This window comes from Lactuca serriola, chromosome 9 (assembly GCF_051521515.1).
Source record: "Lactuca serriola cultivar US96UC23 chromosome 9, Lser_US96UC23_V15, whole genome shotgun sequence".
Classification (NCBI taxonomy): Eukaryota; Viridiplantae; Streptophyta; class Magnoliopsida; order Asterales; family Asteraceae; genus Lactuca; species Lactuca serriola.
Genome location: NC_136416.1, coordinates 69,613,207 through 69,627,568, shown reverse-complemented (window position 1 = coordinate 69,627,568; position 14,362 = coordinate 69,613,207). Strand labels below are relative to the sequence as shown.

The 14,362-nt window shown below is 33.0% G+C and overlaps 1 long non-coding RNA gene across 1 annotated transcript; it reads right to left on the bottom strand.

Moving 5' to 3' along the window:
* Positions 1 to 10,020: 10,020 nt before the first annotated feature.
* On the bottom strand, positions 10,021 to 12,237 carry LOC145073756 (uncharacterized). Its single transcript, XR_013691527.1, has 4 exons — positions 11,581 to 12,237; positions 11,227 to 11,482; positions 10,603 to 10,718; positions 10,021 to 10,223 (listed from the first exon to the last, which is right to left on the bottom strand). It is a non-coding gene; the product is annotated as an uncharacterized LOC145073756 (long non-coding RNA).
* Between the last annotated feature and the right edge of the window lie 2,125 nt (positions 12,238 to 14,362).

Sequence of the window (14,362 nt, the reverse complement as noted above, 5' to 3'; positions counted from 1 at the left end):
GATTCATTGAATGTTATTAGTGTGTTGGTTAACCAAAAACGCTCCACAAACGACTAATAAAGAATGATGTGACTTTTCATGGATTAGAATACTTTTCACATTTTTTTCTAAACTAACTAGTGTAGGGTTTAAAGAAGGTTCTAGTACTTTTATAGACTATAATTTTAATCTGACTATGTCTCACCAAACCCGTTCAGCTAACGACACTCCACCACACAGGAGAGCGGTGTGTGAAAAAGACACTCATTCAACGGTCATTTTATAGGTCATGTAACGCCCGAGTTTTAGGGCTAAGCATTTTTGTCAATGTAATAGTCTAGGTCAACTCTTGTAACTCTTTTAGAAGTAATAAAGATGAAATATTTGAGTACTATGTGAATTATGTGTGTTTATGTGCTTATTATTTAATTATAAATGTATAATTAATAAAGAATAAAAATAAGCGTCAAAATTAAAGTGTGAGATAAGCTCGATATCTCTACATAAAGTTGTAGAATATGTCTCAAGGTTTCCGTACATATAAAGAACTCCGAAATCCGAGTTATAACGAAGAAGTTATGGCCCGTCGAAGTTTCGCGACAGAACCGGCACCATACCGGGAAGCGTAAATAGTGAATTTACGATAGAGCGAGATTTAGCCTTATCGATTTAAACGAAATTCGTAGAATATGTTAAACTAAGAACATCGATAAAAAGAACGCCCAAATCTGACTTCGTATGAAGAAGTTATGATTTTTCGAAGTTTCGGAATAGTAGTGTACAGCCCGAAATTCAAATATTAGATCGAGTGATTTTTAGCCGACACGACCTAAACGAGAATCGAAGATCTCGTTGAGAGTAGCGTAACGAGAAAAAGATGGGCGAAAACGGACGTCGGATGAAGAAGTTATGAGGATTTAACGGACCAATCCTTGCCCGGCCTGTTAATAATATAAAATTTAAAATCGAGCCAAAATTAGCCGACGGAGTCTAAACGAAAGTTGTAGAGTACGTTCCCACCTTCGCGTGGATATAAAGAACGTCAAAAATAAAGCTCGTATGTGAAAGTTACGAATTTTTGAAGTTGGGACTCAAAAATGCGAAACCTGGTGCGAGATTGATGACGTGGCAGCACCACAACCGTCCGATGATGGTCTCAGAATTCGCTTCGGATTGCGATACGCCACCCCTCGCTTACGCCCCACGTCCGGAGACTGTACGCCCCGCTTACCCTCGGTTCTTATCCGGTCCGAAGTGGCTAACAGCTGGATGCGAGCTGGAGGCTTATCCGAACTACGCCCAGCGTAGTCCTGTCCGACGCCCAGCGTAATGTCCGAGCTTCGCGCCTATAAAAGGGGTCGGAAGGCAGCCCTCATTTTCACACCAAAACTCACTCTCTCTCTAAATTACTTTCTCTCTCTAGCCCATTTTAACCCCCTAAACCGTAGGATAAACCCCTAGCACCCTAAGGAAGCCTCGAGGCTCCCGGAGTCCCGAGAAAAAGGAGTCTTTTGGTTTCGAAACGCTGCTCCAATTAAGTTCCGGTTTTCGATAAAATTCGCTGTAAGTGTGCTACGCTTACACAATTTTTAATATAACTTTCAAATAATTATAGGAATGTTATTAGGTCCTTAAAATAATTATTTGGGCTATTATTATGAGTTATATTGAGTGTTATTAACGCTTATATAATAATAATAATAGTCAGACAATTAATTTGTCGCGGTTATCGTTAGACTAAACCCTAGTGGTATCGATACTAGGTTTTATCGAAGGAAAATCGTTTTGAGAGTATCGAAGCGTTGTCTGAGTGCTGAGTCACCACCTTTCAAGTGAGTGCATAGTTACTTTCAGCTTACACATAGATATGAAGTATTTATATAAATTACGTGCTATGTGTGCATATTATCTGAATACTTGCTATCTATGCTGGATGTACATTGTTATACATGTTTTCAATGATTTAAACTGTATATGTAATTTATATCTACGAAAATGCTGGGGTAAAACATGGGTAGATGTAATAGGTGATGTGTGATAAAACGATGAGAGGCCTCGATGTTGATGTTGTTGATTCTGTCATCTAGCGGAGTATGGATGACGACCATGAACTCTTCTAGACAGTCCAGTGGAACACTAGCAGGCTCGCAACCTGTAGGTGTTTGTGAACGATGTGTTCACCGGTGTACTCCATCCCCCACATGGTTGCTTTTAGGACATTTATTGCTGAGGAATCCCCTTAGCAGTAGTGTCCGTCCCGATGATGATCCTTAGGCTAGGTCCCTTATGATAGGTGTTTAGGGACATAAAGTGAGGATAACGGGAACAGGTAATCGGGTTATTGTTGATTGGTGAAATTAATAAACTTATTTATTGTGGGTTGAAAACCCTATGTGCTCACCAGGCTCCCAAGCCTGACCCACTCAGTTTTATGTATTACATGTAGTGGCGCTTGAGCATAGATATGATGTTGGACGAGGGATTACGGATATAGGCCTGTAGATATGAAATAATATAGTAAGGCTTATATTGTACTGCTTATGCTTTTGATCTGTACGAACATGACATCCCAAGTCTTTTAATGAAATACATTTCTATGGAAATGCTTTTGATAAATCTTTATCATATTTTGTTTTGGGACAAATTCCGCAATACTTTCATTTAAAATGTTACTCTGATTTTTAAACAAAACATAAACAAACCGGTCTTTTATGGCCGTGATTTTGGGGATGTCACAGGTCATTTCCTTATACTCTCTTTATAGCATGGCTTCGTGAACGAGGCTTACTAGCGATTCGACTGACTTTATCTTATACATATAGTAATTTAACTTTTAATAATATATATAAGTTGTATTTTAAAACTTCCAAAATACTATGTTTAAATATTAATTATCTAAATTAAATACTTACTTAATTAATATTAAACCATATATGATTTCTCTTTATTTTTTAATTAAACATTTAATTAAATTAAATTAGATCATTTATGGATTAAATAATTATTTTTAATTAAACAGTTAATAAAATAATTCAAATTTAATCATAATCCAAAGCCCTTCTAATTTTTTAAATTAGGGTTTAAGGTCATTGGGTTTTAATTATTCAAATTTTAAGGCAATTACATTATAATTAAGGAAAATAGAAAACCCTATGGGAACCCTACAATTTTCGAAAATAGGGTTAGGGAAGCTAGAGTTTCAATAAACCCTAGCAAAGTTAAAATTCTCAAGGCAAAGTGTTTATTTTCAATAAACCCTAATTTGATCCATTCAATTTTATGCGCAATTAATAGAAAAAATGGATGTGATACCACCGATGGGTTTTATAGGTTATTAAAATACATATGAAGGGAAAATCTTAACCATTAAGGTCACATGCAACCTATAAAGGATCTATGTTTTCTCTAATGGATAGAAATAAACTATGAACATCAAGAACCTTAATGGAGACCTATTATAATCGAAATATACATTGGACTAGGATTATATACCATTTGATTATTGTAGTAATTAATCACACCAATTTCCTTCTTGAAAATGTTGGAAAGCAAGCACAAAATGCTTAGTTCCTCTAATGGTTTTTACCTAAACCCTTGCAACAAAAAGGCAAGAGGAGGGAGGACGAAAATGGGAGCCCCAAGGGTCCTATGTATAGCTGATAGAAGGAACCATGGAAACCCTAATTTGAATATAATATTAAATTTTGAAATTAGATAATTATTCAATCCCTTAATTATCTATAAGGAATATTCTAGATCCTCTTAGGATCCTTCCTATAACCATCCAAGCCCTATATGGTTCTGAAATTCCCTCTTGTTCAACTATTGAACAATTACAGCTTACGTCCTTGCACTTTTAATTAATCCTATTAATTACAATTAAGTTCTGACTAATTCTTAAGCAAATAATACTATATCTAATTAATATATTAATTACATAATATATTAACAAATCATTTATTATAATCTATTAATCACATAATAAATCAATAAATCAACATCTCTCCAAATACGTCATTCTAGACAATTACTAGTTATGAGGGCAACCCAAAAAGGACTTTGCTTTCATTTCAAGTATATATCAATTTAGTTATGATATTAGACTGTAATGACCTAGTTTTCAAAAGAAAATTTTCATTTAAAAAAAGACTTTCCATAAACCATAAAATCTCAATACATTTGTTTTCAAATTCTTAACAATGACAATATTATTCCAATCATCAGAGTATCCCATAAAAACGCCTGAGAGATAGTGCATGTCACGCCATCAAGCTTTGCCCTTGCCCTTGGGCTCAGATGTACCTGAAACAAATCACAAAATGTAAGCTAATGCTTAGTGAGTTCCCCGGAGCATACTCCACACAATGCACATAATAACAAAATCATAATAGCTATAGAAGCTACATAAACCACATAAGCCATGCATACAAACATATAAGGAAGCCATGGAAACCCTCCAGGGTCTTACACCTAGTGTCACTGGAACCTCCACGTGGTGTTATGTAACTGCCATGGGAACCCCCACATGGTCTTCCTACCATGGGAACCCCCACATGGTCTTGCTGCCGTAGGAACCCCCACACGATCTTTACTACTAAGAACTAACATGCAAACCACACATGAAAATATACTGGAATGCCATGGATACCCTCCAAGGTCTTACACTTAAGTGCCTTGGGAACCCCTCGGGGTCTTTCATTCGAGTATCACAAATAACTAGCATACCACATATCCCATAACCAGCTAATCATAACTCATAACAATAATGGGTCGGCCTTGGTGCCTTCGACCCATTGGTATGGTGAGAAGACTCACCTCTCGTAAATGTTGAATTGACAAGCTAAGATCATATAAATCCCACGCGCTGCTCCAACTCAACTACGTATAATCATCATGTGATTAACTTGTAACAACCCCAAACTACCATAATTATCCTCAAAGTCAACCCTGGTCAAAGTCAAGGTCGACAATCAAGGTCAACAATCCATGTTGACCTCAACTCGTCGAGTGCATCCAGCAACTCATCAAGTTACCTGAGTAACTCGCGAACTCGTCGGGTTACTTGTGTCACTCGTCGAGTTCCTCAATGTCCAAAAGACCAAAAACCCATGCAGAACAAAAACTACAAATTCTTCACAAAAATCACTCAGAATCTCGAAAACGGGTGAACCCTACTCGACTCGTCGAGTTGGCTAAGGGAGTCGACGAGTTCCTTCAGTCCTTTTTGTGTTCGGACGTTTTTAAGCTACCCCAAAGCTCAAGATTGCAGATCTAACCTCCAAAGGCATGGTTTCCACGTAAAGTTGCAAACTTTACGTTCATACAAGCTCTTAAATGCCAAAACCAATCTAAGGGAGGGGTTTTAGCCAAAGAGAAGGACCAAGTTTGATAAATTCAGCAACTTTATAACTCTAAGGACTTAGAGGAGTCCAAATCTGAAGTTGCAACTCCATATCTTGCCCAACACCCGAAATGCTTCACATATATACTATAAATGGCCTAAAACCCAAGAAAAATGGTATCTAATGCTAGAATGATCAAGGTAATAACTTGTTACCTTCAAATGGGTGTCCAAACTGTTGTGTTATGATCACTACATCATTTCTATGGTGTACATGCAAACCCTAAAGCTTTGGATCTAGTTTATCTAATGAACATGCAATAATCATCCAAAGCCATAAACCCTAGATCTAGCATGTGATAATCGATATTAACATAAGAATAGGGTTTAGATCTTACCTTGATTTTTATGTAGTAATAACAATCTCAATTCCTCCTTGTAATTGACTTCTGAAAGTTTAGTGTCACAAATGTCACACCTCTAATGGCTCACAAACACCAAGAGCAAGAGGATGACTTTGGAGAAGAGAAGGAGGCAGCAAAATTCGTCCAAGAACCCTATGGGAAGCTTAGCCACGTTTTTGGTGCCCTAGGGGTCCTTAAATATGTGAGGCTATTAGGGTTTTGAACTACGAAACCCTAATCTGACTGCTTAGGCCCTAAGCAGCCCATGGACTCCCTTTGGAACACCCCTTGGACGAATTCCTTATGGGCTTCCCATAGAATTCTCCCAAACTATGTTCCAAGGTGATCCATAGCCCAATTGCAACTATCTTATAATTACAATATCAGTCCCCCAAGTTTAATTAAACTCTTTTAGTCACAAAATTAATTTCCTAATTAATTCTTGACTAATATTAATTAAACAATATGATTTCTCTTTTAATATATTATTCATATAATATATTAATAAATCATAATTAATCTCTTTCTACATAAATCATCCTATCAAGTTGCTTTGGTGAAGGCAACCCAAAAGGACCATGCTCGTAATTGGGTCAAGTACATACCAATAATATTTATGGGCTTAGACACTAATCCAACACAAACGTTGTATGTGTTGGATCAATAATCTCCTTCCCACTCCAAGCCTCTCAACCTTCAAACTCCTTCAATAAAACGCACCAAAAACCATCTATTAGCCTCTCAATCACAAGGAAAGGCAAGGAACGCCTTAGGGTTTCTTCTCTGGGTAGTGAAGTGGTAAGGGAGGCCACAAGAGGTGGATTAAGTCCATTATATAGGGTGAAAATCCTAAAAATTAGGGTTTTCCTTTATAGCACCTACTCGTCGAGTCGGGGCCTTCCGACTCGTCGAGTAGGATCTAAATCTCGCGTCCTCATAAATGATCTCTACTCGATGAGTTGGATCTGCCCAACTCGCCAGGTCCTAGCACAAAATCCTAAAAACTTAGATAATTTAAATGATACCTGGAACATGTGTTACAAATCTCTCCCACTTGAACTAGACTTCGTCCTCGAAGTCTGTTGACGCGAATAAGTCTGGATAGTGATCTCGTATCTCATCCTCCGGTTCCCATATCCATTCGGAGCCCCTTCGGTGTTGCCATTGTTGGGTTTTGAGCATTCTTACACTCCTAAGTGTACATGCAACCCTAAATACCTTGGATTTATGTTTTCTCTATTATACATGCAAATATGAATATTCCAAGGTATTACCCTAACTAGCATACAATCTTTTGATACTTGAATAATAAACTAGATAGAAATACATACCTTGTTGATGTAGCTTAACTCCATGAAGCTCGAGAGCCTAGTGCCCCAATTGTGACACCTCAAATGATTCACACAACATCAAATGCACATGGAATAACTTAGAGAGAAATGATACACTTCATGAAATCGGCTAGCCCTCACCATTCCTTCATAGTCTCTCATGGTGGCCGATTTTGACAAGAATAAGATGCTTATATAGTGTGTCACAATTAGGGTTACACCATGTAAACCCTAATTGTCATGACCTTTCATTTCCATTATCCATGGGTACAAAAACACCATGGAGCATCCTATGGGTTTTACCCCAACTTAATAATCCATGGAGCATTAGCCCACTATACAAGTATGGATGATTTACACAATCAACCCATATATTTAATTAGTCTCCTTTTGATCACTTAATTAATTTCAAATTAATACTTGATCAATATTAATTAAATAATCTTATTAATATATTAGAACTTATAATATATTAGAACTTATAATATATTACCAAACCTTAAGTGTTATTTCTCTCATTTTAGTCTATCCAAATGCATGATGCCATTCAACCCAAATGGACCATGCCGAGTCGGGTCAAGTACATACCAAATATAGTTGTGGACTTAGATACTAATCCAACAGCCATTGCACCTTTACTAACTTCACCTCCTTGTTTCAAAGGACATTGGTCTTCCTTTCCAAAATCGCCACGGGCCTCTCAATGTAGTTCAGGCTCTCATCCACCTGAATATCATCCAGAGAAATGACCACGGCCTCGTAGATCACACACTTCCGAAGCTGTGACACACGGAAGGTGCTGTGTATCTAGCTAAGCTCGTCTGGCAGATCCAAGCGGTAAGCCACCTTGCCCACTCGGGCCGAATTCCTAAACGGGCCAATATATCATGGCCCTAACTTGCCTCTCTTCTAAAACCTGATGACTCCCTTCCATGGCGACACCTTTAGTAACACAGAGTCCCCCACCTGGAACTCAAGATCCAATCGACGCCGGTCAGCATAGCTTTTCTGACGGCTCTATGCGACTCGTAGCCTGTCACGCACCTATTGAATCAACTCAGTAGTCTTGAGCACCACTTCGGTGCTCCCTATGACCTGGTAACCTACCTCACCCCAAAAAACCGGGGTCCAACATCTCCTACCATACAACATCTCAAACAGAGGTAGGTCGATACTGGCATGGTAACTATAGTTGTATGAAAACTCTGTCAATGGGAGGTATGTATCCCAACTACCTCCAAAATCCAACATGCATGCCCAAATCATATCCTCGAGTATCTGCATCGTCCTCTCTCTTTGGCCATCGTCCTATCAAAGGTACAAGTTTCCTTGTAGGAAAATCTACAAAACCGTCATCAAGTATGCCTATGAAGTTTGCGCGAGAGCGAGCTCCTTTTTCGACCATATTTAAAAGAAAACGATGAAGGAAAAAATAGACAAATGAAGTACCGTCAATGATATTTGGTGAGCGTCTAGAAGAAGAGCTAAAAGAGGGAGGCGAAATTGAAAATCTTAATACCCTATTTATACAAAAATCAAGGAAAGGTAGAAGGATGATTTGACCACTTCTAACGGCTAGAAATCTATCTGTTGAAATTTAAGTTACCGATTTGTTAGAACTTTTTACTTAATTTTTTACTTTAAAATTGTACGTTTAAATATTAAAAAATCTAACATTTATATTTGGTAGGTATAATTTGGGGGCAATTGTTACGGGCGGGATATCAAAATCATATTCAGGATCCATAATATTTCCGAAACCTCAGGATCCTTAAATAAGTCACAGGATCCTGATTATTATTACTAATATTTTCTCATACTTATAACGGCTATATTCTTCTCTCTTTTTCTCACATATGTAGAATTAGTCGACACAAGACTCATTATTAACTAAGAGTCACTTCAACCAAGCTCAAGACCCGGGAATACCAAGGCAAATAACGTGCAAATACTTGTTCAAGGAGAATCCCAAAAATATCGGACTTCTTGTTGATTCACTTAGACTACAAATAACACATGTAAATCGTACACAACACACACAATTAGCTCTACCATTACACTTGTACTCATTTATCTTGATTATCTCTATAATCTCGGGCTGAAATCAATAAAAGACAACAAGGCAAGTGATCATTATCACCTCCCAATGTTTTATGTCGGAGATCCTGCAAAGGATCAAAGGTTTTCCTTATACATCACTTGTCTCACTTTGATTACTATTCGATACTTTCATTACCTTAAATGTCACAACCTCTCATACAATTTGGTTAAATTATACTTGATCGATTTTTGACCAAAACAGTTCTCTATTAAACTTATATATATATATATATATATATATATATATATATATATATATATATATATATATATATATATATATATATTAGGTTTAAACCCGTAGAAACAACGGTTGAGAAAGAAAAATATTATTGATAATTCAAATCGTAATGACTAATTAAAAATTTGCAAAAGAAACATCAGTTTACAAAGATAAAAGTTCTATCAAGGTATTCTAATTTGAGGTTTTAGATGTCTTATTAATGAGTTGTAATGTAGAAAAAAGAAACTTTTCCAGAGCATATAAAAATAATCCGAAAACATCATTTTAAAAAAAAAATACAATGCTAATATGTAAATAAGCACATATTTAAACAATTTCGAAAGGGAACATATTGATTTTAGTTTGAAGCCCCTAAGTTGCATCGAGTTCTTATAAATGACAACAAATTAAAAACAACTAAAATGATTTCCTCCGGTTGAGCTTCATATATTGAATCCTCATGTTGAATCAAGTGCGCTGCTATTACTAATAAGGAAATAAATTTATATTGATATATACAAATCTGCTAAAACATATGACAGATGTTTATAAGAAAATGTTTGGTTCTCTTTACTAATAAGGAAATTAAATTACATTAAATGCATAAATTTTGCTTCTGTTTACTATAGACAGATGGAGATGTAAAGCAAAAAAAAGTAACAACATCACAACACAATATAATTATAATACCACACAAGTTTTAAGTAAATGCTTCCACAAAGCTACATAATTTACCTGAGTATACCAAATTCAAATCGTAAAATTCATAAGCAATAATGGAGACCCATCATTTCAGTAGCAAATGTGCAACTTCATGCTTGTTAAATAGGTTTTCTCATGCATACCTAAATCAATTAGCAAATATATATCTCTTAAAACATCAACCAAAACAGATAAACAAAACACTATCTGATTTAATAAAAATATATACATTTAATAGATAAACATGAGTTGGACACTCCAATTCGGAAATTCATTGTATTTCATAAAAACCTCAAGCACCATCTATCCATGACAAGTTATAACAAAAGTTTAAAACGAAAATAATTAAAAAAAATTAAATACGAGGTATAATATTGAAATAGAAAAATTTAGTAGTAGAATGACCAAACCGACAAAGCATAAAAATAGATTAGATAAACAACTTTTAGAATTGATGGACAAACTTTGAAATCAAACAACATGCTACCATTAAATAGTAAAGCATCCAAAAAATCGACTGACCTTGATTATATGGATTGTAATGAAACTTCATAAATCTGGTTCAAAAATTCCATCGAGCAGTTGGTGTGCAACACGAAACCTTCTTCCAAATCTAAACATCAAGTGGGTAGGTAAACCTAGTATCTCAAAGGGATACATAAGAAAATAATTAGTATTTGCACCAAATTTGGCATACAAACAGAAAAATCTTAAACCAAACAAACACACACACACATCATAAAACAAATAACAAACTCTAAATGGTTCAATATTTACATCATTTGAAAATTCTTAAATTGAAACATAAACATCATGTTGCTTTTACCTAGCCTAAATTAATTCCTTTTGCCCACTCTTATCCCTTAGTTGGATGAAGATGCTATTTTATTGGTCTTAGCATATGAATAAATCATATAGATAAAAAGTAATGGACTAAAAGTTTTTTGAGTATCTGGCAAAAGAAAAGTAAAATTATCAAAGGATAAAAGAGGAATATACATTTAGTTCATTTTGAATTTCTCCTTAAAAGAGTTGAATCAAGGGATGTAGTGTTGTACTAATCTTACCAACAAATTATATGATATAACTCAAAGAAGGCTGACTATAGCTAAAATCCATCTAAATTTCTTCTATAAAAGATAATACCTCAATTTTTGGCACTCCTTTATTGGCGTCTCTTTTTTTCTGAAAATAACAGCAACAGATGGAAGCTGGATACATTTCTTTTCTTTACAAACGAAAAGAGAACTCGTCACCTGCAATAAAAAACCTCACCATATCTAATCATATGTAAATATTAGCAAGTGTTACCATGTAAACAGGAAAACCGAAGTAGGCTTGCTAGAATCGGAGCATAAACATGGCGGTAACATGAGAACATATCAAATCAAACTTAAATTGCCTGAGAAGCCAATGACGATTTTCAAAAATTAAAATCTATTAACACAAAATTCTTGACGTTCTCAATACTATGAAAAAAAAAGGGTACGGAGAAATTACCTTTGATTAGGAGAAGGTGGAAAGCAGCTTGGAAGAGGTAACCATAAACTTGGTTGCCCTAGACATCTGTCTACAACAGACAACACACGTAAGAATGGAGAAACCATGATCCCTACTTCACATCAGGAAAAGAGAGATTTGATATCGATTATCCCCAAATTGGAACTTGATCCGCCAGCCAAATAATTAAAACTAAAAAAAAGTAATTGAAACGATTCAGATGTAACCTCCATGGATTTCTAAACCAAACAAATAGCGTGATATTAGAAACAACAACGATCAAGAAAGTGTGGATGGGAAACCATCAGAATCGATCCCGCCAGTTTGAACTTCCTTTCTACACATAAGCGGTGGAATTACACAACATAGATGATTGAGATTTGGTGGCTAAAGCAATCGTCAAATGAGAGAGAGAGAGAGAGAGAGAGAGAGAGAGTAACACTGAAGATGAAAAGCGATCCTTTAGGGTCGAAATTTGAAAATTGAATCTCTATATGGGATTACATCCCGGATTTCTGGAATTTAGGGATGATTTATAGCATACAAGTTGGAAATCAGAGCGAGAACGAAGGCGTATGGTTATTAAGAGGCAGAAAGGGTGTTGTTGGAACTTCACATAGAAAATTTGAGCGGAAAAATTTGTTGGGGAGGGGCTCAACAATTGCCACCCGGCAATTAGGTACTTATTTATTAGGATACGATATATATATATATATATATATATATATATATATATATATATATATATATATATATATATATATATATATATATATATATATATATATATATATATATATATATATATATATATATATATATATATATATATATATATATATATATATATATATATATATATATATATATATATATATATATATATATATATATATATATATATATATATATATATACTAGGTGAATGTTCGCGCGTTGCGCAGAAACACCTATATAGTTGAAGTCTTTACAAATATATGATTTTTTTGTATATAACAATAACATTGTTGTTAAATTTGTATATACTAAATTGATATAATATATTGATTATTTTGAATTATATGATAATATATACATTTATTATAACTTCATAATCTCAATCGTTTTAATGACTTCTATCCGCGAGTTACACATGAATAAAATTAAATATAATATATGATTTGATGTTATTTATAGTTGCTTTTATTGTTAATTAATTTTTTAAAATTTATTTGCTTAATGTTTTAATTTCTATCATTATAAGTATTTAAAACATCAAACATTGTTTTTTTATTTTAAAGCTAACAATATAATCATTTATATAGAGTTGTTTTTAACTATTGTTATTGTAAGTTATTTTAAGCAACTTATTTGGAAACTTTTAACGATTATAAAAATATATTTAAGAAATATTTTAGTTAAATTGAAATTACAATTTTGTTTTTGCTTTTATCACTACAATTTATCATATTTAACTATTTACAAAATATTATTTAGTTTTTTTAAATGGAACTGAAATTTATATTTGAATTGACATTGTAATGCGCAAAACACCTATATAATTGAAGTGTTTACAAATATATATTTTTTAAAATATAACACTAACATTGTTGTTAAATTTGATATAATAATTTGTATATTAAATTGATATAATATATTGACTATTTTGAATTATATGATAATATATAAATCTATTATAACGTCATAATCTCAATCGTTCGAATGACTTCTACTCGCGAGTTACATATCAAAACAATTAAGTATTATATATGGTTTAATATTATTTATAGTTGTTATTTTTAACTAATTTTTTAAAATATATTTGCTTAATGTTTTAATTTCTATTATTATAATTATTTAAAACATCAAGCATTAGTTTTTTGATTTTAAATGTAATAATATAATCATTTATATAGAATTATTTTTAACTATTGTTATTATAAGTTATTTTAAGCTACTTATTTGAAAATTTTTAACGATTATATAAATATATTTAGGAAATATTTTAGTTAAACTGATATTACAATTTAGTTTTTTGCGTTTATCACTATAATTTATCACTTTTAACTATTTACAAAATATTATTTGGTTTTTTTAGTGGAACTGAAATTTATATTTAAGTTGACACTGTAATGTTATATTTAAATTAACAATTTAAGTATTTTGTCCAAACTGTTCAAAAATTGTAGCTTTAAATTGATAATGGTTTACATGCAACAACATTTTAAATCTAATAAATTAAGTATAATATGTTAAAATTTAAAGACATAACTTTATAAATAGAAGTAAAGATATTATTTTAAAATTGAAATTTAGTCTATTTATGATTACACTTTAGGTTTGATATTTATTTAACCTTATTAACCAACTTACAATCATTATTAGAAAGACACTACAATTTATCACTTTTAACTAATTATAAAATAATATTTGGGTTGTTTAAGTTAAATAAAAATTATATTTAAGTTGAGCCTATAATGTTATATTTTAATTAATAATTTAAGTATTTTATACAAATTGTTCAAAAATTATCCCTTTAAAATTATAATGGTTTACATCCAACAATATATTAAAACTAATAAATTAAGTATAATATGTTAAAAGTTAAAAAACATAATTTTATAAGTAGAATTAAAGATATTATTTTAATATTGAAATTTAGTTTATATATGAATACACTTTAGATTTGATATTTATTTAACCTAACTACCAAATTATAATTATTATTATAAAGAAATTGAAAAGTCATGGGAGTTTCAAATGAATGTGGTGAAAGAAAAAAAGAATGAGGGTTTCAAATGCA